Raw genomic sequence first — 27,679 nt, 5'->3', positions numbered from 1 at the left:
CTTGCCCACTTGGCAAACAAAACAGCATTGCATGTTTAGAAAACAAAAAATGGATAGCCTATGAAGTAGTGACTAAAATAATAAAATGCGAGGGTGTAATGCAAGTAATTTACCTCTTTGATGATCCCTTTGCAGCATTGATAAGCTCATCGGCTGAACACTCTGCAATGCTTTTAATGTTTCACCCAAACTCAAGAGTTCTTTACAGCATTGATAAGAACCAAATTCTTTACAATCAAGAGTTCTAGTCATTAACCCAAACCCACTGAGCATAATTCATTAGAATAAGCAGCAGAGAGCTCAAATTGGAGACAGACAGCAGGTAGAGGAAACAAGCATTTCATATTCAAAAAATAGCTTGCTTCTAAGAAGCCTGCCTACCTTCCCTGAAAATAGCTTTTCACTTCAATGGATGTCCTGCTGACTCTCATATACAAAAAATGGAGATGACCCACCCAAGCCTGTCCTGTGCCATGCCCTTTCTGATTGGTTTCCTGATTTGCAGGATAAATATTCAACATATGGATATTTATCCGGAAGCCACTAATTCTTTTGATGTTTGGACGCTTCTAAGAAACCGAGAGAGCCCATGCTTCAAATGCCGAAAGCCAAGATCAAGGAATATGTCACCGGGTAGGACTTTTACTTCACTCAAGGAAGGCAAGGTGGTTCCGTGCATTCCAGATATAGTTCTGGTAGCAGACCTTTGGCATTAGGATAGTCTATCGAAGCTGGTTATTCATGAGATTGTCACGAGGAACCGGTGGATATTCTGGAAGGAAAAGTTCCGGAATGAGAGATTGTGTGATGGATGCTTCAGCTCAAATGGTCAGTCTCAACCGAGGAGTTGGAGCTAATGATCAATTTCCGGTTACGTTACGTCTTTACAGTCCAGCATTTTATTAGGCCATTTAACTTCGGTTACCAGTTTTTGTATTTTTAATCTATGGATTTTGTTGAACTTTATTATTCCTCATTTTAGTTTTCTTTGGTTGAAGAAAATAACCCAATATATGTAATAAAGGAGATACATGTAAAATAAAAATGAAAAGTTCAAAACATAAACGAAAATCCGAATATTATTCATCTTCTAAATTTCTTCTTATGGAAGAGATTAGAATAACCAAGTGTCCTCTCAAGTCTCTCACTCCCTCAACGTGCTAAAAATAAAATTTTAACAGATTGATCAAGGGTAGAAAAATATTGATCCAAAATTCAATCAAAATGAAATAATATTGGGGGGAAATCCACATACAGCTATATATTGTGGAGGCTGAAGCTTTCTTCATCTCAAGTCTATGGCTTGTTAAAGTCGTATGGCATGAAGCGCCTTTTACCATCTTCAATCTTCACTAGTTTCGTTCTTTGATTAAACTTCCGAACCCTTGACAGAATTCTCCATTGTTGCTTCTGGAGCTTCAGCATCCTCGACAACAGTCTTCGGAGCTTCTTCACTATTTTCATTTGACAGTGGAACTTCTTGCGATGGCAGCTTTGGTTCAGGATCCTTGGTTTCGGTTTCAGAAACTTCTTCACCATCTCTCTTTAATGGTGGGACTTATAGTGACCGCGGCTATGCTTCAGAATCTTTAGTTTCACTTTTATTAGCTTCTTCACTATCTTTGCTTGATGGAGTAACTTCTAATGGAGGCAATGCTCTGTGTCGTAACCGGTTTTCGTCCGGGCACGAAATATTAAATTTTGGCGGGGAAATTGATGTGAATAAATAATTTTGAAAATAATTTTAGAGTCGCCATCGGCCTTTTGGGTCAGGTAGGTCGAATACCTAAAAATTATCTTTAAAAAAAAAAAAGTTTTTTTGAGAAAACATTATTTAAAAGATGCACTGATCTGCGTTTTATAACCAAAAATTCGTTCTTTTTAATAATAAAAAGGAATTCGTGGTCGGTTACGTTTAAGGAAGGATTAGCACCCCTACAACGCCCAAAATTGGTACTTTTTAATTATAAATTGTCTCTATTATTAAAATTTAAAAATCCAAAAATATATTTAATTTATAATCCTATTATTTCAAAATTATATAAAAAATATTTATTTATTTAAAAATATCCGAAAAGAACTTCTAGGTGCCTTAAGACAGCTCTTTTCTTTGATATTGATAAATATTAATTTAAATAATATTGTTTACTTTTTAATTTTAAAATATCAGAATAGGACATCCAGTTGTATTAAGACTGTCCTTTTCTTCGATATTAAAAATAAATATTAAAAAAAAATACTATTTATTATATGTATATTTATGAATATATAAAAAATGTTTAACAATATAATAAAATAAAAATATTACTAAAACAATATATTTAAAAACAATAAAATAAATGAAGACATATAAAATGAATAACTAAATTATAAAAATAAAACTAATTACTAATTACTAATTAATAATTAATTGAAATTATAGAGTTTAAATATTTTATTTTCTAATTTAATAATTTAGTGACCAAAATGAAATTATTTAAAATTTAAATTTTATAATAGAATAAATTAAAAATATGAACTAGGGATAAAAAAATTATTTATTAAAATTAAGGGATTAAATCTGTCATTTATCCTAAATATATTATTTTAATAAAAAGGACTAAAATGAATAAAATTAAAATTCAAAGACTGAATTAAAATTATTATAAATTCAGTTTAGTGACCAAAATGTAAAATTTACAAATACGAAGGACTGCGGAAGGGATTTAACTTTTCCATAATTACGCGCATAGTCCTTCCCGAAACGACGTCGTTCGGGAAGGACTATAAATGATCCATACCGGCTGGCCCGAAGGGCCAACCATTTCATTTCTTTTCTTCCCTCTCTCTCTCTTCTCTGAGAGAGAGAAATTTCTCTCGCTTCTCTCTAACACAGAGAGAAGCCCAGCCGGCCGGCAGCCGTTAGCCGGCGTTCATCCGCCGTCATCCACCGCCGCCGGCCACCGTCTTCGGTGGCCGGAAAAATTTTTCTTTTATCTAAACGTAGATCGGACCGTCCTAATGACGGTTCCGATGTTTTTTTTTTCGTTAAACGGCTCCTAATCGGAGTAAATCTTGAAAAATACCTTCGGTTTTCGAAGGTTTGCTGTGGAGCGTGGAGGCGCGTGGTTACTCCGGTGGTGGTGTAGCTTTCCTCAGTAAGTCTCTTCTTCCTTTTTCTCTCTTTTTTCTTCTGGTTCTTTGCTGCTGAGATCTTTGGTACTAGTTTGTTTTTTTTCTTTCTCTGTATTTTTTTTCGTTTTCTGTTTCTGTCTCTTCTTTCTGTCTCTCCGTCCTTTTTTTTTTTTCGCAGGTGGGTGGTGGCTTTTATAGCCACCACCGGTGTTCGTCTCGGATCGGTCCGAAGAGGGGGCTTCGGTGAGTCACCGGACTACCAGTGGTGACTCACCCCGTAGCCTTGCATGGACGGCTGGTATATGATCTTCTGGAGTCTTCGGTTGGGATGTGGCAGCGGCGGAGGCGGCGAGGGCTGTCGGCAGCCGCGTGGAAGCTGGAGCGGCGCCGCGTGGCCCTAGGGTATCAAACCCTAGGGTTTCCTTCTGGCATCATCTGGACCGTTGGATCTTATCAGATCCAACGGCTGTGAGCTGAGGCGGCTGATCAAATTAGGGTTAGGAAACCCTAACTGGAAACCCAAATATTTAGGGTTTCTGGTTGGATTTGGACCGGTTTTAGTTGGTTTGTAACTGGGCCGGTTTAATTGTAACTGGTTTGTAATTTATATGGATTTAATATATTTAATAATAATAGTAAAAATAATAATAATAATAATAATAAAAATAATAATATTAATAATAATAATAATAATAATATGGATAAAAAATAGTATCTTCAGCTGCCCCTCTTTGCCCATTCTTGTGTTAACAAGAATAGGGCAAAGATGAAAAGATAATAAAATTTTTTATCCATTTGACTTTACTTTGATCATAATGGAGATATTGAGTAAATTCTTCTCTCTCTCCAAATAAGTTCTTCTTATTATGAACTTTCTGCTGGGGATGATGATGACCTCCTTTCTGTGATAGAGTCATTCAAAAGGTTGAATAAGTTCTTGATGAGTTCTTCTCATTATGAACTTTCTCTTCTTTCTTCAGATAATATCAAACAAAGGTTGAACAAGCTCTTCTCATTATGAACTTCTTCTTCCTTCTTCAGATGAGTTCTTTTCATTCATGAACTTTCTCTGGCAATGTTGATCCATCAAATGATGAATTTAAACAAAAAGTTGAACAAGTTCTTCTCATTATGAACCTCTTCTTCCTTCTTCAGATGAGTTCTTCTCATTACGAACCTTCTCTGGTAATGTTGATCCATCAAATGATGAATTTAAACAAAAAGTTGAACAAGTTCTTCTCATTATGAACTTCTTCTTCCTTCTTCAGATGAGTTCTTCTCATTATGAACTTTCTCTGGAAAAGATGATCCACCAAATGATGGATTCAGGTAAAAGGTTGAACAAATTCTTCTCATTATGAACTTCTTCTTCCTTCTTCAGATGAGTTCTTCTCATTATGAACTTTCTCTGGAAAAGATGATCCACCAAATGATGAATTTAAACAAAAAGTTGAATAAGTTCTTCTCATTATGAACTTCTTCTTCCTTCTTCAGATGAGTTCTTCTCATTATGAACTTTCTCTGGCAATGAATGATCCATCAAGTGGATTTGAAATCTTTGCTAAAATCTTTGAAATTTCTGTTAACAATTCAACAAGAATAAAAATGAATGAAAATGCATCTATTTTTGCAAATGCCTAAATATGATGCATGAATATTAAGTTGTTTGATTTCAGACTGGTGAATTGAGTATTTCTTCAATTATAAAAACCCAATATATCTGTCTTCTTCAAATCAAAGAATCTATCATTTTTGACAAATGTAGATGTAGATATAATGTCACAAAACCTCTTGAGAATAAAACTCAATAGTATAAACTTTTGAAAAGCTTGCATTCAGGCAACATGTCGATTCTGATAACAACTCATCTGATTATGAAGTGACCTTTCAAGATGATTTCACAGATATCGATAGTTCTTTTAATACCGAGAAATCTTGAATTCTGATTCTGATGAGGAGAATAAACTGTTATACTTGACAAAAATGGGATTCTCAAAGGCTGAAACTTCAATAGCCATGTAGAGATGTGGTCCAAATTCATTAATTGCAGAATTGACAAATTTTATATGCTGCTCAAATGACTAAGGCTGCTGATGCACTTCTTTAGATCAAATAACTCAAAGAACACTTCCAGAAGATGCTATTGAGTATCCTTATTTTTACTATGAGCCAATTTATCTTCCAAATTCAATGATTGTTCTGTCCAACCAAATCAGATAACTCAAAGAACACTTCCAGAAGATGCTATTGGCAAATTCATCTTCTAAATTCGATGATTGTTCTGCTAAACCAGGTCAGATAACTCAAAGAACACTTCCAGAAGATGCTATTGGCAAATTCATCTTCCAAATTCAATGCTTGGTTCTGTCAAACCAGGTCAGATAACTCAAAGAACACTTCCAGAAGATGCTATTGGTAAATTCATCTTCTAAATTCAATGATTGATTCTGTCCAATCAGATCAGATAACTCAAAGAACACTTCCAGAAGATGCTATTGGCAAATTCATCTTCCAAATTCAATGCTTGATTCTGTCCAATCAGATCAGATAACTCAAAGAACACTTCCAGAAGATGCTATTGGCAAATTCATCTTCTAAATTCAATGATTGATTCTGTCCAATCAGATCATATAACTCAAAGAACACTTCCAGAAGATGCTATTGGCAAATTCATCTTCTAAATTCAATGATTGATTCTGTCCAATCAGATCAGATAACTCAAAGAACACTTCCAGAAGATGCTATTGGCAAATTCATCTTCCAAATTCAATGCTTGAACTGGGATATCACAGTACTTATTCGATGTAAAGCCAGAATTTGTAGATTCGAAGCATTTCCATGCTATTACACTGAAAAGGGCTATATAATTCTGCCAATTAAAAACAAAGTTTCTCTTATTATGCTTCATTCATGTGCTGATGCTTTTCCATTGACAAAGAAATGATGGCTTTCATGGGATCCAAGAACAAAGTTGAACTGTTTATAAACATGTACAGGAAGTGCCAAATTGACAGAAAGGATCTGTAAGGCTTTTGAAGCTTATGACAATGAGCCACCTTCGAGTGTCCAGAAGTATGTTCTTGATGAGTGCTGAAAATGGAATCTAGTATGGGTTGGAAGGAATAAAGTTACTCCACTTGAACCTGATGAGGTGGAAATGCTTCTAGGTTTCCTTAAAAATCATATACAAGGATCTGTATAGAAACATGTTTCCTAGTGATATCAATGTCTTGTTTCTTTTTGCTGGAATCAGTACTGCAAAGATCATCTTCTACTGTTTTGAAAACAGATGTGCAAGAACTGAATGGTGATCGGTTGGAGCAATTGATGAGTAGATTTGGCGGATTCGACCTTGTTGTCGGTAGCACCACTTGTAACAATCTTGACGTTCATGGCTTTAAGCTAGTGATGATTTGCCTACTTTGTATTCCATGTACTTAAAAGTATTAACATAAAGTGATATTCAGAAATCTTTAAATTATTTCAAAATGATGTTAATTCAATAGAAAAGAATAAATTGAATTTCCAAAAATAAATTGACTTTCAAATAAATTGAACTTGAAATAGATATAATTGTATTCAAAGTTATGGCAAGCATAAGAATAAAAATTCAAATGTCTCAACAAATTATAAGCATAAGTATTTCTAAATTAATCAAGTTGACACAATTTAGAGTAATGATGTAAGCTTTTGTCTGGAAGATCTCAAACGTTGTCAAAATGCTTGTAGATGTGAAGTTTCTCCCAAACTGTCAAAATCTTAAGAGGGTTCAATTGCCAGATGCCTAATATCAACCTGCATTTGAGCCGCCTTTTCAGGTTTTCAACTCAAATCCTTCATTTGGTTACAAGATGCCCTTTGCGGGTTTTCACCTTGACCCCCTTTCTTTTTCTTCTCTTTTTTTTTTATTTTCTATTTTTTTTCTATTCTCTTCAAGCATAATATTTCTTGACAGAATCCGAGTTTATTGGATTTTTCAGAATTTTTCCATCCATTTCTGCCAAGATCAACGCTCCTCCGGAAAAGGCCTTTTTCACAACGTATGGCCCTTCCCAATTAGGCATCCATTTCCCACGGAAATCTTTATGTATAGGCAAGATCTTTTTTAGTACTAGATCACCTTCTTGGAATTCTCTTGGATGTACTTTCTTATCATGAGACTTCATCATCCGTTTTTGATACATCTGTCCATGGCAAATAGCTTTCAATCTTTTCTCTTCAATAAGGTTCAATTGATCAAATCTAGCTTGGATCCATTCAGATTCATCCAATTTTATTTCTCTCAATATTCGGAGCGATGGAATCTCAACTTCAATTGGTAAGACTGCTTCCATCCCGTAGACTAAAGAAAAAGGCGTTGCCCCAGTAGATGTTCGAACAGTAGTTCGGTATGCATATAGAGCAAAAGGTAACTTCTCGTGCCAATCTTTGTAAGTTTCAGTAGTCTTTGTAATGATTCTCTTGATGTTCTTATTTGCTGCTTCAACTGTCCCATTCATCTTTGGACGATATGCCACTGAATTTGCATGTTTGATCTTAAACTGTGCACAAAGTTCGGTCATCATTTTGTTGTTCAGGTTCAGAGCATTATCTGTAATGATCCTTTCTGGTAGGCCATACCGGCAAACTATCTCTTTCTTTATGAATTTACAGACTGTGGACCTCTTAATATTGGTGTATGAAGCAGCTTCAACCCATTTGGTAAAATAATCAATTGCCACCAGGATGAAGCAATGTCTATTCGATGCTTTTGGTGTGATTGCCCCAATGACATCTATTCCCCACATAGAAAATGGCCAGGGTGCTGTCATTACATGTAAAGGAGATGGGGGTACATGAATCTTGTCTGCATATATCTGGCATTTATGACATTTCCTTGCATAATCAATGCAATCTGTGTACATAGTAGCCCAATAGTATCCATATCTCATTATTTTTCTGGCCATGGAAAGACCATTTGCATGTGTTCCACATATTCCACTGTGTACTTCTTCAATGACCTTTCGAGCTTCATTGGTATTTAAACATCTCAACAGCATTTGATCACTGCTTCTTCTATACATAATCTCTCCATCAAGAAAATATCCAGCAGCCATTCTTCTCAAGGTTCTTTTATCAATTTCTGATGCATTTGGTGGATAACTTTGATTTTTGATATATTGCAGGATATCATGATACCATGGTTTACCATCTACCTCTTCTTCCACACTATAACAATGTGCAGGAATTTCATACACTTGCATTTTGATTGGCATCATATCAACTTTCTTATTTGCCTGAAACATAGCAGCTAATGTAGCCAAAGCATCTGCTATTTGATTTTCTTCTCGAGGGAGATAATTGAATGTAACTCTCTCAAATTCTTTCACTAATTCGAGTATAAAATTTCGATATTCTAACAATTTGGGATCTTTTGTTTCCCACTCTCCTCGCAATTGATACACCACTAACGATGAATCTCCATATATCTTGAGAAATTTGATTTTTCTTTCTATAGCTGCTTTCAACCCCATGACACAAGCTTCATATTCTGCCATGTTATTGGTGCAAAAGAACTCTAGTCTGCTTGTAAAGGGATAATAAATATTTTTTGGAGAAATTAACACTGCCCCAATTCCTCGTCCCAAAGCATTAGATGCTCCGTCAAAGTAAAGCTTCCAACATGCAAATTCATCATTTGTTTTGACTTCTTCATTCATGGATATGCATAACAAATCTTCATCAGGAAAATTGAAGTTCAAAGGCTGATAATCATTTGATACACGACTGGCCAGGAAATCAGCTATGACACTTCCTTTTATCGCTTTTTGGTTGACATATACAATATCAAACTCAGATAATAACATCTGCCATCTAGCCATTCTGCCTGTCAAAGCTGGTGATTCCATTAAGAATTTCAAAGGATCAAGTTTTGATATCAACCAAGTAGTATGTATAACATATATTGTCTGAGTCTTCGAGTAGTCCACACCAAAGCACAACATAATTTTTGTATTGGTGGATATCGAACTTCACAATCAGTAAATTTCTTGCTCAGATAATAAATAGCTTTTTCTTTTCTTCCAGATTCATCATGCTGTCCTAGTACACCTCCCATCGAATTTTCGAAGACCGTTAAGTAGAGAATTAATGGTCTATCAGGCATTGGTGATACTAAAATGGGGGCATTGGATAAATATTTCTTAATAATATCCAAAGTTTCTTGACATTCTTCATTCCAGACTTCAGGATTGTTCTTTCGAAGTAATTTGAACACTGGATCACATTTGTCAGTCAATTGAGAAATGAACCGAGATATATAATTTAATCTCCCTAAAAAGCCTCGAACTTCTTTTTTTGTGTTGGGTGGTGGAAGATCTTGAATTGCTTTTACTTTATCTGGATCAATCTCAATTCCTTTTTGCTGACTACAAATCCCAAAAGTTTCCCAGAAGTTACCCCAAAAGTGCATTTAGCAGGGTTAAGCTTTAATTGATACTTCCTCAATCTCTGGAAAAGCTTCCTCAGATTTTGAATATGTTCTTCTTCCGTTCTGGATTTGGCAATCATGTCATCTACATATACTTCAATCTCTTTGTGCATCATGTCATGAAACAAAGTTACCATGGCTCTTTGATATGTTGCCCCTGCATTTTTCAATCCAAATGGCATCACTTTATAGCAGAATGTGCCCCACATGGTTATAAATGTTGTTTTCTCCATGTCTTCAGGATTCATTTTTATCTGATTATATCCTGAAAAGCCATCCATAAATGAAAACCATGCATGCCCTGCAGTATTGTCCACCAATGTGTCTATGTGGGGTAATGGAAAACTATCTTTCGGACTAGCTTTGTTGAGATCTCTGTAATCCACGCACATTCGAACTTTTCCATTTTTCTTAGGTACGTGAACAATGTTGGCTACCCATTCTGGGTATTTAGATGCCTGTAGGAAACCTGCATTGATTTGCTTCATCACTTCTTCTTTGATTTGCAACAACATTTCTGGCCTCATTCTTCTGAGCTTTTGTTGGATTGGTTTATATTCTGGATTGATTGGAAGCTTATGTATCACTATATCTGTGCTCAAACCAGGCATATCTTGATAAGACCATGCAAAGATATCTTTGAACTCTTGAAGGAGATTTATCAATTCTTGTTTTATCTGGACTGTCAGAGTGGTACCAATTTTCACTTCTTTTATTTTTTCATCTGTTCCCAAATTCACAGTCTCAACCTCTTCCTTGTGTGGTAGAATTTGTTTGTCCTCTTTTTCTACCAATCTTAATAGTTCAGTAGGAACATCACATTCCAGTTCATCTTCACAACCATTGATTTCTTCCAGACATATAGGCTGCTCTAAATTTATCACTGGATTAAATCTAGGAATAAACATGCTATTAACACGGTGACACCTGCAAATTTAAGTCGGAACATTTCCGAAAGAATATAGTAAATTTATGAAAATAAATAAATGTAAAATGTAAGAAAATGTAAAGAATGATTGCCATCTGAAAATTTTAAAGAAAATTTCTTATATTTAACATAATTTATTTTACAAGATAACAAAAAGTTTTCATATTTTGAGCTAAACATAAAGATTAGTTCTGAATATTACTCTGCATTAATATTAAAACTATAGGAAGATCTTCAGTGGTCCAATTGGTGAGTGTTTCTCCAGGAAGACATGGTCGAATCCTATCCAAGTACTTGCCAGTCTTGTTGTCATTCATGATCATGTTGATAAATAATCCATTCATAGCTTCTTCAACTATGTCTTGATCTTTCGTCAACTTTTCTTCTTTAAAGGCTTCAACAAGCTGCTGTTCCACATTAATTGTTCCCCCTGATCTGAATATGGTCTTCAACCGTGAGAAAGACATGTGTTTCCAAAGGATTTCTCCCCCTTTCAATTTTGCCTTTCTGTCTTCACATCTTCTTTTCATCTCTTTGTTCTTTTGCTGAAGATTGGGCTTAAATCCCAGCCCAAAACGGTCTTTTTTCATCTTTATACTGATAGGAACTGAAATCCCTTGAAGATTCTTTCCTAGACCTCTCCCAATTTTAGCTCCGATGCCTAAAGTTTGTTGTACCGTCATCTTGGTGCAATCAGACAATTTGGGATATGGAATTTTGCTTCCTTCCGCAATAAAGGTTGCATTTACAAATTCAAGAGCTCGAAAAGAGCATTCAAGAGCCTCATCATTGGTGTCGATATATGGAACATCGCTTGTTACAGACGCAATGATTTCTTCTTCAGCACTGACGCATATTAGTTGTCCATCAACAACAAATTTCAATTTCTGATGTAATGAAGAAGGAACGGCTCCTGCTGAATGAATCCATGGCCTCCCTAATAGACAATTATATGTGGGATTGATGTCCATAACCACAAAGTCAATATTGTACACGACTGGGCCAATTAACAACGGTATTTCCATTTTCCCAAGCACTTCTTTTTGAGTACCATCAAATGCTCGTACCACATTCTGATAACTCTTCATGTGTGATTGATCCAGAGGCATTCTTTGAAGTGTAACTAGGGGCATCAAGTTGAGAGCGGATCCATTGTCAATCAATACTCCTGGCAACACATGACCATGACAATGTGTAGTGATGTTCAAAGCTTTTACTGTCCCCATTCCGCCCTCTGGTATTTCATCATCTGTGAACGTTATGTAATTGTCAGCGGCTATATGTCCCACAATTCTGTCAAGTTTATTGAGGGATATATCTTCGGGGATAAATGTTTGATTGAGGATTTTCATCAAAGCATTCCTATGCGCTTCTGAATTCATCAAAAGATCAAGAATAGAAATTCTCGCCTGTTGTTTGTGTAGTTGTTCAACCACACTATACTCACTATGTTTCAAGAATTTCAAAAATTCTTGAGCTTGCTTTTCTGTCACAGGTTCATTGAATGCTGGAAGGAATTCATCCTCAAATACCTTCTGAGGTATTGCCATGGCTTTTCCTTTTGCTTTCACTTGTTCTGAAGCATTGGATGTTTCGGGAGAGTAACATCTCCCACTTCTTGTAAAGAAACCGACCTCGCTCACTGCTTCAGACATCAATGTAGTACTCAAACTCTGCATTTTCTCTTCTGTTTTATCTAGAGAATCAGATCCTCCTACCATTGAAACATTGGTAGTATAATTCCAAGGTACCCTGCGGGTATCTTTGTATGGAAATGGTAGAGGAGTGGTAATAACTACTTTTGGCCTTATTGGTGCCAGAATCACCGTGGATGATTTCACATTAATGATCACAGGGTCATTTATTCTTTGATTTGGTTTAGAATCCTCTGATGAGCAAACATCATCTTCTTTTTTCCCGGGTTCTTCTTCAAAGAATTCTATTTCTCTGTTGTTCATCAATTTTTGCACCAAGTTTCTAAACTCAGGACATAGTTGAATTTTATGCCCTTTCTCCTGATGATATTCACAATAATTCTTGCCTTCATTCTGCTTTGGCCTGAATTGTTGTGGAATTATACCGGCTAAAGAAAGCTGTTGGAATATCCAAACAAATGGAGATTTAATTTCAGAAATGTCAATCTTTGCTTTCTTTCTGTTCTCTTCCTGAATTGCATTCACGTTTTTATCTCCATGATTTGGCAATGGATGACTTGATGCAGATGGTGTATTGAATTCCAACTTCCCAGTGTTGATCAAATTTTGAACCACCCTTTTGAATGCTAGACAGTTTTCAATAGAATGTCCTGTAATTCCTTCATGGTAAACACAGTGTGCCTTTGTATCATACCAAGGAGGGAATGGTGGTTGCATGGGAACCAAAGGATAGGGCCTTATAACATCTGCTTTTAACAGCGAATCATAGATCTCTGCATATGGTACTGGTAAAGGTGTAAAAGACAACCTTTCATTTTCCTTTCGAGATCCTCTGGACTCTGCTCGATTAGTGTTTGTTTCCTCTTTCTTAACCCTTGGCTGGGTTATTGTAACACTTTTCGATGAATCTTTGCTGTAAGAATTGGCATTGTTGACCTCATTCTCCTTTTTCCGGTATGTAGGTCTTTTGGAACTAGACCCATCATTCGATTCAATCTTGCCACTTTTCAAGACATTTTCAATTAATTCTCCAGAAATGACCAAATCCGCAAAATTTCTGGTTGCATTCCCCATTAGATGGTTTAAATAAGGAGCCTTCAATGTATGGACAAACATCACTGTGGCCTCTTTTTCTGACAAAGGTGGTTGAACTTGGGCCGCAGTGTCACGCCATCTCTGGGCATACTGTCTGAATGTTTCATTATTCTTTTTCTCCAAGTTTTGGAGAGTCCATCTATCAGGGACCATGTCTGTCACATGGCGGTACTGCTCCAAAAATGCTTTAGCCAAATCTTTCCAAGATCTAATGTTGGCTTTGGTCAATTGAGTATACCATTTTAAAGCCGGTCCTGTCAAACTATCCTGAAAGCAGTGAATTAACAATTTCTCGTCTTTCACATATCCTGCCATTCTTCGACAAAACATAGTGATGTGGGATGAAGGGCATGTAGTACCATCATATTTATCAAATTCGGGAGCCTTGAACTTAATGGGAAGGATTAAGTCTGGAACCAAACTCAACTCACTAGCATCAAATCCATAGAATGATTCAGTTATTTCCACGGATTTCATTCGCTCTTCTAAGCTCTTGATCTGTCTGGTCAGTTCTTCATTTACTTTTTGTTTCTCATTCAGCTCATTCAAATCTGGGATCAAATGTTCAGTATTAAGATCCCCTATTTTCACATCGGATATAAGCGGATTTTTGTTTGAAGATGCAGGATCCACTTGTTGATCTTCATGTGGTTTGACTTCTTGTAATGCAGATGTACGAGCATTGATTTGTATAGGTGTAGTACCAGAATGATAAATTGGTTCTGGTGGGAAACCTAGAGGATACATAGATTCTTGATCAAAAGATACAGGATTTTCAGGCATTTTTCCAGTAATAGCCTGCCTTTTAAACATATCCTCTATTTTCTTCATCATACTATCTTGTGAATTTGCAATACTGGCTTCAATTTTTTCCAACTTCATTCTCATTTCTTCTTGTTCTTTATGATGCTGTTCCTCAATACGCTGTATTTTATCCTCCATAATTTTCCTAGTAGCTTGTCTAGTACCGTAGTGATGTAGTATTTCTCTTTTGGCCAGAGTAACTGCGATTGAAAATTTTTTTAATATTATTTTTTCAAATTTTCATTAATGAATTTTAACTTAATAAATAAAATAATAATTCATAGCGAAAATTATGAAATGAATGATGAATGTATGCAAAATGTATGTATGTAAAAACATTGATCCCAAAAAGTTAACTGTCATAGAACAACTTCCATCGGCATACAAAAGTTTCTTTATAATATTTCAGAACTACAGATAAGGCATAGCTTTCCTATTGAGCTCTATAACTTCTTTCATTAACCATGAAACCTTCTTTCCACACTTAGAAACTGGATCAACTTGATGCTCAATTATTTTGGCTTCAACAGCTAGTTCCCCAACATATCTGGCAACCTCGCTCATTTGTACCATGGCCTCGAACACCATATTGCTTCTTTCTTCACTTCTTTCGACATAGAACTCAGTTGACTTTTGCCATCGTTCAGTTGTTCCTTCAAGAGTTTGCTCTAACTCAGTGATTCTGACTTGACAATTGTGCAGAATTTTTTCAAGATCTCTAATGCGTCTTCGCAGTGAAGCATTTTCCTCATTACTTTCTTTGAGATCATTAGGTCCTAGACGAACCTTTTCTTGAAACAACGATTCTTCAAGTTGCAAAATGTAAGAATTAAACTCTGAGTTTTTGTTTCTAGACTGATCCAGATCCTCTTCAAGTTTTGTTCGTGCTTCTTGCGTTCTTTGATTAAGCTTCTGGATTTGAACATCTTTGTTTCTGCATCTTTGCATCCAATTGCTAGCCACCTCCTGCTCTACCTCAAGTCTGGTGTTGAAATTTTTTCTTTCTAGCTCCCATTTTTCTTTTTCAACATTGGATTCTTCCATCTTTTGGCCTCTGACTTCAAGTTCAGCAATCAACTGGTTCATTTCAGATTCAAATCCTTTGAACATACTATTTTTCTCACCTTCAAATTTAACAAAGATGTCATTCTTCATCTCTTCTAAATCTTTGGCTCGATCTCTTTCTCTTTGCATTTCATTCATGATCTCACGGTGTTCAGCCTTGTGTTTTATAATTCGCTCTCTTCTGTCGACCTCGAAATCTTCCATTTTTTGCTTTCCTTTTTCCAGACTTTTGAGTAGACGGCTATTCTTTCCTTTCAGATCTTCAACTCGTCTTTTCTCAATGTTCAATTCTCTGGTCATCTGTACCGTTGATTGGTTGGGTCCTGATGCTTTTCGGGATTTATATAACTCCTGGTAATTTTTCTGTAAGGCTCTGTACTCATCCTCACCTTTTTCTTTATCTTTTCTCAACATTGCACATTGTGATGAATGAAAGTCAATGTCAACCCCCAACATAGCTTTGTCTTGTCTCATTTGCTCTAACTCTTTCGACCAGCTATCTCTTTCTGTTTCAAACTCAGCTCTCAAGATTTCAATCTCTGATGGAACCACCTTAATGCGATCTTCCATAGAGATATCCTCATTTTGATCTGGTAGAGGAATATTTTCGTTTTTTCTGACAGATCTCCAATCTTCATAATCAGGAGTTAGCATTTCTTTTGCTGCTTTAGCTCGGATACAAAAAGTTGTTTTCCAAGCTGTAACGGCTTCCATGATATTTCTTTTATAATTTTTGCTGTGAAATGCGAACTCAGATGACTGTAATCCAGCAGTGATAGGTACAAATTGACGACCTTCATACTGTCTTATGACCAGCAGTGGTGCATATCCAATTCCTCCCCATAATCCGAGCAGCATTATCCAGTTGTAATTACCACACCTGTAAAAGAATTCCCTTTGGATTTGCCACGGGGCGCGCCAAACAACGTCATTGCTTTGCAGATTTCGAAAGGCATTAATCCACATATCTTTCTTAATTTCTTTCGGCCATTCCTGCTCTAGAAATTCTTTTAATGGTGAATAATCCGTATTAAAGCGTCGGTATGAAACCTTTTCTGTTCTCCAGAAATGACTACGGATCCAAACATATAACAATTGGGTACACCCTGAGAATCGTCCACCTCCTAGCCTTCTGCAAGCATTTAACGATCTGAAGGTCTCTGCTAGGATGGCAGAAACAGGATTAATCTTCTTCGGTAGCTGTTCAAACAAGTCTACCACTGCAGCTTCAACATATCCCAATACTTTTGGGAAGATGACCATACCATATATACCCAGAGCAAATAGATCGAATCGTACTTTAGCGTCTGGATGACTCTGAATAAGCTCTCTGATGTTGGTCCAAGCAATGCCTTCGCTTTCGCCTTTTTGTTTGGTACGGGATGCTACCCATTCTTCTCGTACCCCAGCAATCTTTGCTAATTTAACTCGAAAAGGTTGAGTTTTAATTGACTTTGAATATATTCGATTCTCCAAAGCACCTTCAAGATGTAACAAAGTTGTATATTCTTCAATAGTAGGGACCAAGTCCTCCTTATTGAAAGTGAAGCAATTGTACCCTGGATTCCAGAATTGAATTAGGGCTCTGAGTAATTCATCATCAACTTCTACATAGAGCAGATATGGAATGTCTCCGTAAGTCTGATAAAACTGCAATTTTTTGTTTGAATCCCAACTTTCCCAAATGCTTCGCAAATCTTGCATATCATTTCTTTTTAATGAAACTGGAACATAACTGGCCAAGTCAGATACATAATCATCCTGCAGACTGTCTCCTTCTTGTCTTTGTAAATCTTTAGCCCACTGTCTTACTTCTGAGTTTAGAATTACTTGACTTGAACACTTTTTATCCATAGATGAAGGCTTTCCAATGAGACAATTAACACAAGGATCAATGTCTTTTATCCTGTATGATGCAATGCAAACAGAAAAATAAAGAACACACAAAAAGAAAATAAATTAGTTTACATAATAAAGAAATTTAATAATAACATTTACATAAATATTCTTTATTTAAACATGATTTTCTGAATTTAAATAGTTTAAATAAACATGTAATTTAAACAATAAATAAATTAACAGAAAAGACAAAATTCATTTCTCCTGTGTGTACACCTATTTTGGACAAAATTTCGGCATGACTTCGGATTGGAAGAGTTTCTAAGGTTTTTTTATATGCAAGGTTTCAGATCTAGGAGTAAAAGGTACCCGAATTGTCATTGTTAGTGCCCCCTTGGGTTGCTAACCCTCAATCCTAGTCCATTACAGACTAAATTGGATCGAGTTCAATTCGAGGGGATACATCTCACGAAGACATAGAGCTGAACCCCTACTTGCTAGGTCTGACACGAAGAATAAATTCTTACGAAGACGTCGCTTTCACTTCCACTTAAAAGGGACAACTCAATTATAGAGCTTTATGTAATGCAATGCAAGTGTTGTATGTGAGGAGAAATGTTCAAACCTTTGACATAAAAATAAATACTGAAATAAAATACTTGCAAATAAAATAAAACATATAAATATTATAAAAATAATAAATAAATAAAAAAATTGAAAAGAAAGAATTAAAAATTAAATATATAAAATTTTAATTAATAGAGACAATTATAATTGATTTTTTAAAAGTTTGACCAGTATCCCCAGCAGAGTCGCCAAGCTGTCGTAACCGGTTTTCGTCCGGGCACGAAATATTAAATTTTGGCGGGGAAATTGATGTGAATAAATAATTTTGAAAATAATTTTAGAGTCGCCATCGGCCTTTTGGGTCAGGTAGGTCGAATACCTAAAAATTATCTTTAAAAAAAAAGTTTTTTTGAGAAAACATTATTTAAAAGATGCACTGATCTGCGTTTTATAACCAAAAATTCGTTCTTTTTAATAATAAAAAGGGATTCGTGGTCGGTTACGTTTAAGGAAGGATTAGCACCCCTACAACGCCCAAAATTGGTACTTTTTAATTATAAATTGTCTCTATTATTAAAATTTAAAAATCCAAAAATATATTTAATTTATAATCCTATTATTTCAAAATTATATAAAAAATATTTATTTATTTAAAAATATCCGAAAAGAACTTCTAGGTGCCTTAAGACAGCTCTTTTCTTTGATATTGATAAATATTAATTTAAATAATATTGTTTACTTTTTAATTTTAAAATATCAGAATAGGACATCCAGTTGTATTAAGACTGTCATTTTCTTCGATATTAAAAATAAATATTAAAAAAAATACTATTTATTATATGTATATTTATGAATATATAAAAAATGTTTAACAATATAATAAAATAAAAATATTACTAAAACAATATATTTAAAAACAATAAAATAAATGAAGACATATAAAATGAATAACTAAATTATAAAAATAAAACTAATTACTAATTACTAATTAATAATTAATTGAAATTATAGAGTTTAAATATTTTATTTTCTAATTTAATAATTTAGTGACCAAAATGAAATTATTTAAAATTTAAATTTTATAATAGAATAAATTAAAAATATGAACTAGGGATAAAAAAATTATTTATTAAAATTAAGGGATTAAATCTGTCATTTATCCTAAATATATTATTTTAATAAAAAGGACTAAAATGAATAAAATTAAAATTCAAAGACTGAATTAAAATTATTATAAATTCAGTTTAGTGACCAAAATGTAAAATTTACAAATACGAAGGACTGCGGAAGGGATTTAACTTTTCCATAATTACGCGCATAGTCCTTCCCGAAACGACGTCGTTCGGGAAGGACTATAAATGATCCATACCGGCTGGCCCGAAGGGCCAGCCATTTCATTTCTTTTCTTCCCTCTCTCTCTCTTCTCTGAGAGAGAGAAATTTCTCTCGCTTCTCTCTAACACAGAGAGAAGCCCAGCCGGCCGGCAGCCGTTAGCCGGCGTTCATCCGCCGTCATCCACCGCCGCCGGCCACCGTCTTCGGTGGCCGGAAAAATTTTTCTTTTATCTAAACGTAGATCGGACCGTCCTAATGACGGTTCCGATGTTTTTTTTTTCGTTAAACGGCTCCTAATCGGAGTAAATCTTGAAAAATACCTTCGGTTTTCGAAAGTTTGCTGTGGAGCGTGGAGGCGCGTGGTTACTCCGGTGGTGGTGTAGCTTTCCTCAGTAAGTCTCTTCTTCCTTTTTCTCTCTTTTTTCTTCTGGTTCTTTGCTGCTGAGATCTTTGGTACTAGTTTGTTTTTTTTTTCTTTTTTTTTTTTTTTCGTTTTCTGTTTCTGTCTCTTCTTTCTGTCTCTCCGTCCTTTTTTTTTTTTTTCGCAGGTGGGTGGTGGCTTTTATAGCCACCACCGGTGTTCGTCTCGGACCGGTCCGAAGAGGGGGCTTCGGTGAGTCACCGGACTACCAGTGGTGACTCACCCCGTAGCCTTGCATGGACGGCTGGTATATGATCTTCTGGAGTCTTCGGTTGGGATGTGGCAGCGGCGGAGGCGGCGAGGGCTGTCGGCAGCCGCGTGGAAGCTGGAGCGGCGCCGCGTGGCCCTAGGGTATCAAACCCTAGGGTTTCCTTCTGGCATCATCTGGACCGTTGGATCTTATCAGATCCAACGGCTGTGAGCTGAGGTGGCTGATCAAATTAGGGTTAGAAAACCCTAACTGGAAACCCAAATATTTAGGGTTTCTGGTTGGATTTGGACCGGTTTTAGTTGGTTTGTAACTGGGCCGGTTTAATTGTAACTGGTTTGTAATTTATATGGATTTAATATATTTAATAATAATAGTAAAAATAATAATAATAATAATAATAAAAAAAATAATAATAATAATAATAATAATAATAATAATAATAATAATAATATGGATAAAAAATAGTATCTTCACTCTGGAATTTACGACTTCTTTAGTTTCGGCAGCATTTTCAGAATTCTCATTTGTGCCACTAACTTCAGTAGATTCAGGCTTTGCTTCTACCTCTGAAGTTTCTTCCTCTTTTTTCTCTGTCACAATTACCAAGGGTGGGAGCTTCGCGTCTATATCCTTGACTTTAGATGTTAGAGATCGCACAGTTTTCGCATTTGCTAGCCTAGAACCGGCTTTCTGCCATGAAAATGTAAACGTAAGAGCTTTGATTGAAAGAGATAATAAATTTATCATCTACGTATAAACAAAAGCAGATAAAGACCAGCATAGAAGCATGGCGATTAATGACTTCCATAACCAAGGCTTGGGGTTTGGGAAACAATCAGTGATGTGCACAACAACTAAATCTGCAAGAATCAAGATCACAAGTAGATGTGCATTGACTGTCTATAAAGCATATATTGAAAAGCAATAGACCGTATGTGAAAGAAATGCTGCAAAATGTATGTGCATTAGCAACTCCTTCAAATATCGTATCGATCTTGATATCCTACATCTTGTAGGCACCTTTTGATGCAACTTTCATTAACATTTTTCATCTTCACATAGAGTTGTTCGGCTACCGTAAGTACATACTAACTGTTTGGTTCAAAAAACTGGACTCATAAAGGTGTCTATAAGTTCAATTGTTTTCGAGAGAAATTTTAAGTGATAAAAGTTGTAATGTTAAAAAAACTCTTTGAACTTCTTCATCAAGATGATTCTTTCAATGACTTAAAAAACAGTAAAGAAAGATATGTATTAGAGCAAGAAATTCTCAATCACATTTTGACTTACCTCCTCTATTTTATCAACCCGTTCTTTTAAAACCTCCTCAGATGCTTCCTTGTACATGCCTTGAAGAATATAAAGGATGTGATAATGGAGTTCTTCAGATTGATGTTCTTCAATTTTACAACTAGGTACGGCTGCTTTGCAACCCACTGAAAAGATTCACGAGCTTCATCGGACAGACGGTTATGCAGTGTCTGTCCATATCACGTCTCATGAGGAAATCTGGGCACTTCTGTTCACATGGAATTATCTTGAAAGGGCAAACTGAATCGTGCTTCTCCGCTTTATTAGCCGAAAATCTAGCGTCACACCCTTCACTTGAACAGGTCATTACCCTAAAGCTGCAAGTTGGCATATGCAGCAAAAGTTATTCTGCAGTTTCAAATTTCATGCTACAGTGATATTCGTTCTTGACATCAACATTCTTCAGCAGAGTTTGTACAATTGCTTCTCTCTTGTCAACCGGCCAAAACCCATTAATTTCCATCTGGTGAGCAAAATCATCGATACTGTCTTCTCTCCTCTCGCTTAGTAGCAATGCTGAAACCCGACTAAATAAATTCCTCTTTGAAACAGAAAACTCATCAATAAGAAAAGCAATGATATCATAAGGATTGTCAAATGCTTCCACCTCTGGAGCACCTTCCAAGACAACAGATTCAACCACATAAGTTTCAGTTCTTTGTGTAAGATACTCCACCAATTCTTTTCTTAAGTCCGCAGCTACTGAACCCGGGGACGTGAAAACACCACCGGTTGTATTGTCGACACAAGCAGTAGCTAAACCCGGGAGGAGCGCTTGAGTTATCTTGAAAAGCAGTTCTGCATCACAAATATCACAGTGAAATGCAGGACCTGCCTCTTTTGCATCTTTGATCTTGTCCGGTTCATTTTCTACATCACCTGCAGGAGGGTTTGTACTTGCCGGTGGGCCCGTAGTTGTAGGGGGATCTGTGGTGGAAGGTGGATTCGTGGTTGTAGACGGATCTGTACTTGGAGTCGGAGATGCCTGCACAAATATTATGTCAACCACAACATGTAAGTATCTGGTTTGGTAACAAATCTACTTAACAACCAAAATAGTCTTCCAAGTCTTAAACCCTTTCAGAAATAATGAAACCTATTGATTGTACTTCTAAGACAAAATCAAAGACAGAAAACAACTTATATCCGTAACCAGATTTCATCCGAAAACAATGTCCATCGCCAAATTTAATCACTCAATCAATCTGTGAAATATATTTTGCTAGCAAATTTATTTTATCTTTCAGCTCAGTCTTTGTGCTTAATTTGGTGTATAACGAATCTCAATTAATTTTTCTGAAGATATAAGCGATCCTGGGCAACGAAAAGGATCGTAACTGGAAAATCAAATTCTAATTGTTTTATTAATCAAATGTAACACGAAAGTAAAAAAAATGAAAAAGAGAGACGTGTCACTCATTTCCAAATGCTGAAGAATTTAGCGATCTACGGTCATCTCCAGTCTTCATCTCTACTCTGCAGCATCTCTATCTCTACTCTAAAGATAAACAGTAATTCATCTTCTGCACTATTTCTACATTACCAACAACTCGACTTTATTCACAATATTTAACTATTATAATATTGATTTTGCAAATATAAAATAAAACATATACATTTCTAATAAATATCAAGATAAAAAGGATAAATAAAACTTTCATAAAGAACATTACGAAAATACAAATAAATAAAAAAATTACATTTCATAATAATATTTAACTATTATAATATTGTTGTGTTTGAGTTGTTGGTTAAAATGTTGTTTGAGTTTTATTAATATTTTCTATGTTTTTATGTTTGTTGTAGTTTTTATGTTTCAAAAAATTAATATGTTTATTTATATAATTTCAATGTATTTTTTATCTATCTTGCAAATTAATCTACTTGAATTAAAAAAAATCAGAAAAATTACAAAAAATTAGTATGTTTATATATATAATTTTAATGTATTTTTATATTTCTTATAATTTAATCTACTTGAATTTAAAAAAAAAATTGTAGCGCATGCTACAGTATCACGCCAGATGTGGCGCGAACTGTAGTGTTTCTTCAAACTGGAGATGATTTTGGCGATGCACTGGAGGAAGTTTTTTATCCACAATGGAGATAAGCAGGGATTATAACGCAACATTGGAGATGCCCTAATGACTTAACCTCCAAATTTTGGCTTCATTTTTTACCGCTCTGGTTCTCTCAAGATTGTATATTCAACTAAAAGGAATAATTCAAACCTTACTAAGAGTAAATTGCAATTAAATTTATACAGATCCAAACACCAAAAATTTCAACAAAAAAACTACATTAAATTATTAATCTTAGAAGGATCGTAAAAGGAGAACCAAGTTTTAATTAATCCATTGATCAAACATAGCTCGTAAAAAGGACAAAATTACCTCCATTTTGAATGTTGAGAGAATTCAGGCGATTTGACTAAACTGACACCTTTTAGCCGAAATTTTTCCTTTCTAACACCCTTTGACCAATATTTCCCTAAGTAGCACCCTTTCGGCTGAGGTGGCACAAAGACGCATCCTCGGGTACGAGCTTTACCTGATTTTTGCCGACTGATATGCCACGCGTGTAAGGCGCATCCCCGGGGATATGGGATCTGCTGAGGCGGATGCCACTATGGTATTTTTTTAATAATAAAAAAATTATTTTTATTGTTATTATAAATTATTAATATATTATGTAAAGTGTTTTGGTTAAAATTTAAGAATTATCGAATGTATTTTTTAAATGTGTGTTAAAGGTGGAGTGAATTTAGGTTTTAGTGTTATATGTTTCAGGGACTTTGGCATTCACCAATTCCACGCGACATTAATCGGATGGAACAATAAATCAAAACCAGCTTTGATCTTATTGTAGTTATAGGAAAAATGTATGAAATTATAATATTACACATATGGTTATATATATTATTATTTTTTATTTTGATTATCGATCTATTAATTTTATCACTTAATTATTTAAATGTTATCAATCTAGTCATATGTTATCAATCTAGTCATATGTTATCAATATTTAACGAAAATATTGATGCATAAGTTAATAAAATTAGTATAATTACACATTTAATCTTCAATACTTACATATTTTATCAATTTAGTCTTACTTTTAATTTAATTTAATAAATTTAATCCTCCAATTAGAACATGAAATGTGTCATCGAATACATAAAATTTTTTATAACTTTTAATTTGTTTAATTTAATATTTTTTTCTACATAGAAGGTGGAATTATTATAATATTTAAAAATTAATAATTATTTTTTATAATAAATAATAATAATATTAATTATTATATTAAATAAATATAATAAAATAATTTTTTTTAAAAATTATTTAGGTGTACATACATTGAGAAATTATAGAAAATGCACTTACATTTAAATATTAGAAACAAAAACATTCATTTAAATAGAATATTAATTACATAAGGGTTAACGGTTATGTGATGATAACAGAGCTGGACATTTTTTTCTATTGTGCCCGATGTTTCTACAATGCCCACATCGTTTTTGTTCTGTTGACTTCTCCCGAATATCCATATCACAATGTATTCTAGTAGATTTTGGACGACCTGAGTCCCTCAATAGCAATGGATCTGGTACAATTGTAAGCCAAGTTTGAATCTCATCTGGGTCTCTTTCGTTTCCTATGGGCGGAAACTCAAATTCATATACCTTGAATACTTGTGAAAGTTGGTATACGGGATCAACATAATTTTTGTAGTCTAAATGCGAATGTGAGCAAGTTGTAATGACATGAAAGCATGGATATTTGAGTGCTTGAAAGAAACCACAATCGCACCACCTCTCTTGCAGATTAACTCTGAAAGAGTTAGCTTCAATCCCTTGCAGCGAATGTGGCATTTCGGTAACACGAAACAATTCACGGGTATGAGAAAAATTTGTAACCAACATCCCATTTGATGCAACCACTTTTTTTTCCTGTAAATCAGCTACTAGTCTTGGGTGGTAAATATGGTCGTTTTGCAACCAAGTAAGAGCTTGTCCACTGAGCTTTACAAAGAGTTAACCCAAACAAAAATAAATCGTTTTGACCAACGCCGTGACTGGTAAATGACGCGTCCCCTTTAAGGTTGAATTTATTGCTTCAGCCAAGTTGGTTGTCATATGACCATAACGATACCCCCCGCCATACGCATTTGTCCATATTTCTTTATTGATGTCCATAATGTACTCGTACCCCTTTTTATTTTTGCCAAACAACTCTTGTAGCATAGACTCAAATCTTTGAGGTAAGAGTTCGTAACCTAAGCCATTAGGAATATGTAATAGTTAATATGAAGTATAAATAAGTAATACGAAAATGATAGAAAAATTGGGAAAAAGTAACATACCCATCCGCACGACTAACTGACGTTCATCATTCTTCATGTATTTTCCGTAATAGTTTGCAGCAATATGACGGGCACAATAACGATGTTGAACATGTGGAGGTCTATACATTGTACCCAAAGACTCCATTGCTGCTTTTATCCCGGCTCCTCGGTCTGAAATAATGCATACTTGTTCCCTGGTGACAACATGTAAACGTAAATTTTTAAGGAAAAAAGCCCAGGACTCAGTGTCTTCTCCTTGAACGAGGGCAAACGCAACAGGAAGAATATTGAACGAGGGCAAACGCAACAGGAAGAATATTGTGGTTTCCATCTTGGACCACAACCAATAATAAAACTTGCTTGTATTTCCCATACAAGAAAGTACCATCAATTTGGACAACTGGTTTACAGTACTTGACTGCATTAATACACTGAGGGTAAGTCCAAAAGACACGGTAGAATTGGCAGCGATCGCGAACCATTCGATCATTCACATAATGATATTGAGTTTCGAACTCAGCAATTGTCCCGGGATTGAGTCTTTGCACAACATGAAACCAACTGGGCAGCTCGTTGTAAGAGGAATCCCATTCGCCATGGAGTTTGCAAATGACATTCTGTTTTGCCAACCAAGCTTTTTTATAGGATACTGTGTACCCATATTGTGACTGTATAGCAGAAATCAACACTGCAACAGCTATATGGGAGCTTTGCTTCACAATGGGCATGATTGCTTGGCAAATAATGTTGGAGTCCAAGTTGGGATGATCCTGGTTTATACCCCTTGCACAACACGTATGAGGACCGTTGTATCTGGTTAGTTCCCATAAGTTGTTCTTCCTCTTTCTCTTTGATACACGGGCCATCCGTTGTCACGTTGGACGCAGTAGCAGACATATTTCTCTGTGGTAGATCGATCAACTCGAGACTGAACTGAGTTACGAATATTGTAACTCTTTATTACCATCATTGCTTTCTCATTCAATGCGAACTCCATTCCAATATGTAAATCTCCGTCGTTGACTGATGACTGAAGTACATAGTTGCCAACATCAGGAAGATCTGGAAATTCAGGCTCGTACATTGCATTATAATCAGCACCATACATATGTGCAGGAAGTTCGACTGGTGTTGTATTTATCGGAATGCCATCCTCATCATCATCAGAATGTACGTTAAACTGTGGTAAGGCAGGTTCAACGAATAATCCCGTTTCAGCACCTGGCTCCCTAAGAGGTTCTTTTGGTGGAGATGAGGGTTTCTCCGATAATCCAATGTTGAGGTCAAATAAGTTCTCGCTTGCATGTCCTCCCCTTGAACTTGAGGCCATTGTATCATGTGGGATGTGAATAGATTGTCGTCTTGATGTCATTTCTATATGTAAGTCAAAAACATTAACAGTTAAATGTTTGCCCCTTAAAGTAGAATAGATGTTGCCATATGGATTATTGGTGAAGCCATGTGGGTTGAGATCATAAGAAGTTGCTGATGAATGTCTTCCTATTGAGCTTGGTGGCATAGCATCTGGCGTTGGATCCGCCATTAATGATGTGAAATCATTACAGATCAGTTGCGTCGGGCTATCAACTTGATCAATTTGATATACAATGCCAAAATGAGACGAATATGAGAGACCACGAGAAGCACGAACTTCAATAAAAGTAGCATACATTTCAATAAGAGATTGTGAACTCCCCATATAAGCATCAACTATCGTAGAAACATCATCATCGTTGGAAAGATGAAATGATGTATACGTGAGTGGAAAAAGTTTAGTAGGAAATTTATACTGAAGTGAAGATAGTCTTCTCCGGCCAGCTACACGAATCTTTAACGAAATATTTGTGATTAACTCCTTAAGAGTGATTTTTCTCTTCAAGGTTAAGGGGATATAATGATCTGACTAAAAAATAACCCCTCTTTAACTTCCTTAATTTCTCCATCATACAAAACAACAATAGGAAGATGACTCAGAGAATAGAGGATTGAGATTTTTTGAGAAATTTAGAGTTTGAGAATATGAAAGCTTGTGAACTGAGGTTTGTTTTGAAAGTCCATAATATGTTGCATATATTAGTGTCTATAACCGGGTACTATTCACATGAAGACGCGTTATCGGGGGGCACCTTCTATTATTTTCTCAGAGAATATGTTATCAGTGCCCTATTATGTCACTCATGTCCCTCGGGGGCTATGTTATCATTACCCTATTATGTTACTCATGTCCCTCGGGGGAACTATTCATGTCAGTACCTAAAGTGGTGAAAACACGTTCACGGGTGGGCACCTTTCATTATTTTGTCAGAGAATATGTTATCATTGCCCTACTATGTCACTCATGTCCCTCGAGAGCTATGTTATCATTACCCTATTATGTCAGTCATGTCCTTTGGGGGCACTATTCATATCAGTACCCAAAGTGGTGAAAGCGCGTTCTCGGGGGCGTGCCTTCCATTATTTTGTCAGAGAATATATTATCATTGCCCTATTATGTCACTCATGTCCCCCGGAGCACTATT

The 27,679-nt window shown here is 35.5% G+C and overlaps 1 pseudogene; it reads right to left on the bottom strand.

The window, feature by feature from the left end:
- Positions 1 to 1,172: 1,172 nt before the first annotated feature.
- On the bottom strand, positions 1,173 to 26,268 carry LOC120128640 (annotated as a pseudogene).
- Between the last annotated feature and the right edge of the window lie 1,411 nt (positions 26,269 to 27,679).

Source organism: Hibiscus syriacus, unplaced genomic scaffold (assembly GCF_006381635.1).
Source record: "Hibiscus syriacus cultivar Baekdansim isolate YM2019G1 unplaced genomic scaffold, ASM638163v2 tig00110482_pilon, whole genome shotgun sequence".
Taxonomy (NCBI): Eukaryota; Viridiplantae; Streptophyta; class Magnoliopsida; order Malvales; family Malvaceae; genus Hibiscus; species Hibiscus syriacus.
Note: the sequence above shows the minus strand (reverse complement) of the source record. Positions and strands in the feature narration are given on the sequence as shown.